The following is a 7,189-nucleotide window of genomic DNA, read 5'->3' on the forward strand; positions in this document are numbered from 1 at the left end:
TGGCGATGTGGTTATTGAAGGTGAGACCACTGTCCACCTGTGTCCCTAAGTCTCTTATCACACTTTTGGTGCTTAGTGTACTGCCACCTATGTGGTAATTCACGGGTACATGTTTTTTTCCCAAAGGGGATAACTATACATTTCTTGGCATTAAGCTTGAGCCCATGGCTCTGGCACCAAGCATCTGTTTCTGTAAGGCCATTTTTTAGAGTATCCACATCATTTGGGGATTCAATAATGGCTCCCAGTTTGCAGTAATCTGCGAACTTTGTTAGCCAGAGTCCCTTAGTGTTGGCCTGTACTTCAGAGAAGTAGATGCCAAACAAGAGAGGTCCAAGGACTGAACCCTGAGGTACACTCCACCTGTCACTTGTCTGGAGCTGGATTTGGAGTCAGCTACTTTTACAGTGTGGGTTCTGTCAGTAAAACAGTTGGCATCCCATCGAGTGACATAGGGATTAATGCCCAGCTTAGTAAGTTTATCTATGATTCCAGAGTGGGGGATGGTGTCAAAGGCCTTGGCGAGGTCCAGATAGGCTGTGTGGACTGTCTTACCCTCGTCCACGGCTCTGGAGACTGATTCGAAGAAGTCAATCAGGTTCAGGAGACAAGATCGGGCCTTCATAAACCCAAACTGGGTGGGGTCCAGTGTTTTAAGGTTGCCAATGTCTGTATGTGACCATAACACATTTTCCCACATGATTTTGGGAGACTTGATGTATTGTTTTGCAAATTGTAGCCGGGCCTGGATATTTTTCTGAGTAAGAAAAGGCTTCCATCTTGCAACCCTACCCCACAGCCCAAACATTTGGAGAATACGGGAGATTGTTGTCACATGTAGTACACAACCAGTACTCGCCTGAAATTCCTGCAGCTCCTTCAGTGTTGCTGTAGGTCTCTTGGCAGCCTCCCTGACCAGTTTTCTTCATGTCTTTTCATCAGTTCTGGAGGGACGTCCAGTTCTTTGCAATGTCACTGCTATCCCATATTTCCCCCACTTTTGGTGACTGTCTTCACTGTGCTCTATGATATATCCAATGCTGTGGAAATTTTTTTTACCCTTCTCCTGATACCTTTGAACAATGAGATCCCTTTGATGCTTTGTAAGCTCTCTGTGAACCATGGCTTTTGCTATTGCAGGCAATTGAGTAAATGTCAGGAAAATCCTACTAGGACAGCTGAACTTTAATTGGGGTTAATCAGAGTCTCTTTAATTGATGACAGGTGTGTACCCAAGAAGACTGAATGCTGTAATTAAATCAAAAGGAGCTTCAACAAAGTATTGTATATATATATATATATATATATATATATATATATATATATATGTGTGTGTGTGTGTGTGTGTGTGTATATATATATATATATATATATATATATACACACACACACACACACACACACACACACACACACACACACACACACACACACAGCAAACTTCATCTTGTAGAACCACACACTGCAGGCCAAAATGGTACTTTGTATTACAATTGTAAGCCTGTGTACCATAATTTACAGACAGTTACTTAAAACACTGAACTTTATGTAATTGTTATTCCAGAATAATAATGGCCATTACTATACAAGACATAATGTTATCTATAAACAACAGTTTCCGTACTTTATGAACTGCTCTTAAAACTGCAAGTCTGTGGTAAAGGGACTGACAAAGCTGACTTTAAGTAAAGTAACAGCTCCTTCCTTCAGCTCCATTTAACCTCCCCAAAACTATTTTTTTATTAAAATGGACAGTGGGGGGGGGCTGGGGATAACAGCTTCCCCTCCCTTACATACAGAATTAACAAAAAAAAAAAAAACAGACTCTGTCAGAATGCTCTAGCGACATTGCTGTAAAACTATTCTACCGCCCTAACATTCTGACAGCTAAGCAAATGCACTGGCAAGGACCAATCAATATTCCAAATTAATGCCAGTTTATTACTTTAAATTACTGATAACTTCCAGAATATAATACAGATTCATTTTCCTACAGTTAGATAAATGAAAGTATAAGCTACAGCATTATTTTTGAAGAAACATCAATCAGATGCATCCAGTGAGATTACAGAAAATACTGGAGCATGCAAATTAGTTGCAGTGGCTTGCCCTGCCATCTGAACAGCAGGTTTCCTAAAAGTTGAAATGAGAGAACATGCCCCCTTTAGACGTACAGTAGAAAGAAGGAAGGGATGAACATACCTATCCAGACTGATCAAAGTTGGAAGGGAGATAAGAGAAAATTGGGAAAAGGTAAAGGTACTAAAAGAACATGTTACTTTATTCTTTATAAAGAAAAGAAATGAGAGGGTGACATGTTGAGAGGGAGTTATACAAAAGTGGGGTAAGAACTGGACAAATAAATACCAGGCTAGAGAAGTACACTTTAGAATGTTTCTTTTAAACATACCTTTAGATTCAGGAAAAAAAGATCAACCTTTTTCTTCACTGATGATATAACATTTAGTGTAGCAGTGTGGGATGAGAACAATGGTCTAAGGAAGAATTCTGAGAATCTGACCAACTGGCACAAAGTTGGATTTGAGGTTCAGTGTAAGCAAACACAAAGTTTTGTCCCTGGGCTGCAGCAATCCTGGTATGAAATATCAGGTGGTGGAGTAGAACTGACATCAACAGAGCAAGAAAAGGATATGGGTTCCTGACTACACATAACCTGGGCCATAAGGAGCACAATGAAAGGGTAGTGTCAGCTGTAAGATTATGCTCAACAAGGTTTTAAGGTTGAAAGTAACTCTGCTACAAATATGCAACATAAATAAGGAATAAGATAAAGCTTACTTAAATGTAGAAACAGAGTTTAGTAATATGTGATTAGCATCCATACTAAATAACTGTGGCTTACATAAATAAGGAACTTGCTTATGAGTGTATTACACACACATTGAGAAAGCTGACTTCTTTTAGTCTTGGCAAGAATGTAAAAAAAAAAAAAAAAACAACAGGACATATCAGAAAAAAAACTAATCTGCTTTCTTTAAAGAATGGACAACGGGACATGTGTTTATCCACAAGGCGTTTCCTTGAAAAATATGCTTTTCCAAGAAAGTTTATCCACAAGGCTTTTCCTTAAAAATATGCTTTTCTGCACTTATCAGCATTTGCACAAGAACAGATGTGTCAGCATTTGAGTCATCAAGGCAGTATCTTTCCAAAACCAAGAGGGTGTGTGTTTAACTAAAATATATATATAAAGTCTGTATTAAATCCAGTTATGTTAGGGATATTGGTATGGACACATTTGTCCCGAGGTAAATGTTATATCTCTCACATCATCTGTACTATATGAGAAGTAAAGTGGAACAGTACTTGAAGCTGCAATGTTAGTCTGTGTGGTTTACTATAAAAAGTTATTTGTTACTGCTCTAAGTTGATGCTGCAAAGTATATTCTCTCATCAGTGCATATTCTGCAAGTTTCTGTATACAACAGACTGTGAATGCAACTATAACCAGACTTTGATTTTGTACACTTGTTGTTTGTCTTTCGGCTTTTTCCCGGTAAGGGGTCGCCACAGCAGAACTCCAGTCCGCTAATGATTGACAGTAGATTTTTATGAAACGTCGAGGTGCCAGCACGACGCACAACCTTCAACGAAGGCACGCCCATTTACACATGCAAGTCTTTCGAACGCTACCCAACTGCGGGGAGGACATGCAGACTCCACACAGAAGGCACTCCCAAGCCAAGCCGAGAATGGAATGGGAGAACCTCTTGCTGTGAGGTAACAATGCTACCGCCGTACCACTGCAGCATACTTTGATTTTGTACACTATTGGTCCAATTTGTTCCACTACTTCAAAAGAGCCTTGCCAATTGCTAGCCCATGGTCCTTCCATTTGGAAAGTTTTTACCAGTACTTTAGTTCCACAGGGAAGGTTTTCTTCAGCTGGTAATATTGGCACCTTTTTCCACAGATGGAATGCTTGCTCCCTTGCACTATGGCAAACAGAATGGTAGGTATATCCTCTGGAAGAATGACAGTAAAAGCAAAAAGGCGATGCTTACATTATACTCTGTCCTGACTGGGGCACACCTTCAGTACTGTGTACAGTTTTGGAAGCCGTACAAAGACAAGACACTAGGTTGCTGGAAGGAGTCCAGAGGAAAACTATTACCAGGGTACATGGAATTGAGGAGAAAGAATATGACCAGAAAGCAAAGGATCTGAAGCTCTTCTCACTAGACATTAGAAGAGATAGGGATACATGACATTCTCCTTCTGCCATTAAACAAATGTAAGCACTTTAGGGTAGTTTCCACAAAAGAATCAGTCCATCCTCTCAAATAAAATCTATAGGCCATCATTATGCATAGCAGTTAACAAATAAAACCTAAAAGTTGACTGCTAAGAGATGTAAACAATAAAAAATAATCATTGATTCATAACTGCACCGTCCCTGGTACGCTGCAAAGCAATTACTTACTAAATGGAGTACCGAAATTATTCATACTAGATAAAAAAACAATCTTTGTCTCTTTAACATTACTTACTCCGAAGAGTACATTTCTGCTGCCATTTAGCTATGCCCCAACAACTGCAAAGTTAGAATATCACACAATTAATCCTAAAAGTTTATTTTCAAAGACTAATATTGTACGGCATTTTTAAGAAAATGTTTGGATAGAAATATCAAGCGTTTTAAGACACAGCATTAGAGGAGCTTGAAGACACATTCTAAATGAACAGCAGACAGCGTTAAGCTACACGGTTTTGCAAACAAATACAACTAGACTGTATTGCAAACATCCAAGCACGTATGCTTACAAGGTGCCAATGTCACGTTCTTTCAGTATGTTAAAAGTATGAAAAATGCATCTCAGGACCCCACGTCTAACCCACTTAACACAAGAATAGCGAAAACAACACACTGTTTTCACCCTTAAAAGTAACGGGACTTAAGACTTGCAGTACACAAATAATGCTGGTTTCGGTTTGCGATTTATAATCAAAAGCCAAGCTCTACGATTTCAGTTTGCGATTTATAATCAAAGCGAAGCTCTATCAAATATATCGAAATTCAACATTGTAAGATGATATGCTTTAATAAAGTTCTTATCTAAATAAAAAAAGTAAAGAAATATATTCTTGTGGGCTGGGATAACTGCTGCAGTGAACATTTATCAACAGTATTCTCGCCCGCCTCAAAAAAGTCACCTGAAGCCTGGGGGCGCAACTTAGACCTCTTCCAAAGGAGGCGTGTGTGTGTGTGTGTGTGTGTGTGTGGGGGGGGGGGGGCACTCTGAGTACAACGCGGAAAGACCGCCCGAACTAATTAAGAATTCAAAAAAGCTCTGAGAACAGCTGTGCAAAGTTTTTTTTTCCTATCAGCCACCTTCACAGGCAGTATGACACCTGCCCTTTCAGGTAGTACTAAGTTATAAAGTTCAGTTTCAGAAAGTGCTTGGCTCCTCAAACACCAGAGCTGGAATCACAAAATGAGAGGGCATCATGGCAACCATTAACTTTCACTTCACAGGTGGGTCTGACAAGATATCGCAGCTTGGTTTGTGGCATAATATCCACTGCCATGGGTGTCACGGCATAAATAACATTATTCTTCTTGACTATCACAAACACAAATAGAGTATAAAGATCGCGCATACGGTATAAAATATAAACTGAGCTTCTTCTGATAAATGCTGATGTCAAACTGCCTTGCTTTTCCCGAACTGGAAAGCTATATAAGTTGAACATAACAGCACTGAGTTAACAGGAAACTAAATTCCGTGAGTTCACTTACTCATTAAATTAGCGGATCAGTGGCCCGAAAAGACATCCCGGCCTAACCAGGTGAATGAATACTTTCGTCGTCTCCTTCAGAGTGCACACCGCTTCAGCATGCATCTCAACTGTCACAAATTTCGAAGCACGTCCTACATTTCAGTTTTTTTAAATAATGTGCTACAAGGACATGACAATTTCTGCACATTATCTGATGACATGCCAAAGCATAAATTCAATTAGCGACGCTTTGAATTGCACGAACAGGACAAAACATTACAGGGAGTCCACATCTAAGCTTTAATCACTCAGTCACACATTTTGCCCATTTACCGCGCACCATGACACGTATTTGGCTGAAGAAATAACTCAGAGCATTCAATAAATAACCATCTAAACCTTCTGTGTTGTGAGTCATTCACTTTATTATATTCAAACTCGTATCCTTTTACGTTTTATGAATGAAAAAAATGTATTCCAAATAAAACTGCCATGGTGACAGCATCCTGACAAACGCATCAGTGTATTACTTTCCTTGAAGGAATACCGGTACAGTCAAAACGTCTTTCCAGTACAGTATATCGGACCCCCAAATACTTGTGCGCGGAATTCACGCTCTCCTATGAGTGTTGGGATGAGGAGAGCCGGGAAGCGAGAACCACATGAGACATCTGGCTGTAGCAGGACGGTCAAAGGCAAAAATAAATAAATAAATAAGTCTTGCCCCTGAGAGAATGATCATCACTTACCTTTCAACAACTCTGACTGAGAGTATCCACTGATTGTGAAGTGTCACCCCCAAAATGAGATGGCAGTAGTCGGAGACTCAAAACGGTCACTGAGTGGCAACTGCAACTCTAGACGGCGACAGGCAGCACCGACTTAAGGCAGAGTCCGTTTTTATCCTGTAAGTGTACGCAGTGGAGGTCACCATGGGATGTACTTTGGAAAGCAGATGGCAGGTATTAGCATCGAATGACTTGTGGAACAATTATACATTCCTCCAGTTAAGATATGCCACTGTATTGGCTCCTAAAACAGTTACCGCTACCCAGACCTGTTCCCAGTTGTTTCCAGCACTTGGAGCGCGCAACTCCAAAGTGACAAGAAAGACAGTGACAGAAAGAAACATGCGCGCATGCCCCGCCTCTTGGCAGGGAGATCTACTCGGTCTAGGTCTGGATGTATCTGAATTCGCGTGCCCCTTTTCTGTGACTGTTTAGTTGCCATCAGACTAAGACTTTCTAGGAAGAGATAAAACATAGACTATTGAACCGTCTTGTTTTTCTTTAACTTAATGTAGTTAACCGCAAATACACGTTCTTAAACGTAACAACGGTTATGTATAAAATGAATAATCTGTGACGGCAGTTGAAGACGAGTCAAAAAAGCAAGTCACTGGAAATGTCTTTGACCCGGTTTCATGGAAGATTGCTGGACTCTGAGA

General features: G+C 40.2%; 1 protein-coding gene across 1 annotated transcript in view; it reads right to left on the reverse strand.

Moving 5' to 3' along the window:
* UGT8 (UDP glycosyltransferase 8) overlaps window positions 1-6,970 on the reverse strand; it is a 1,281,033-nt gene extending 1,274,063 nt beyond the window's left edge. Inside the window, exon 1 of the mRNA XM_044061664.1 lies at window positions 6,492-6,970. The gene's annotated coding sequence lies outside the window, so the exon portion shown is untranslated. The remainder of the gene's footprint in view (window positions 1-6,491) is intronic.
* Window positions 6,971-7,189: the final 219 nt, after the last annotated feature.

Source organism: Protopterus annectens, chromosome 2.part0 (assembly GCF_019279795.1).
Source record: "Protopterus annectens isolate FY-2018-M chromosome 2.part0, PAN1.0, whole genome shotgun sequence".
Lineage (NCBI taxonomy): Eukaryota > Metazoa > Chordata > Ceratodontiformes > Protopteridae > Protopterus > Protopterus annectens.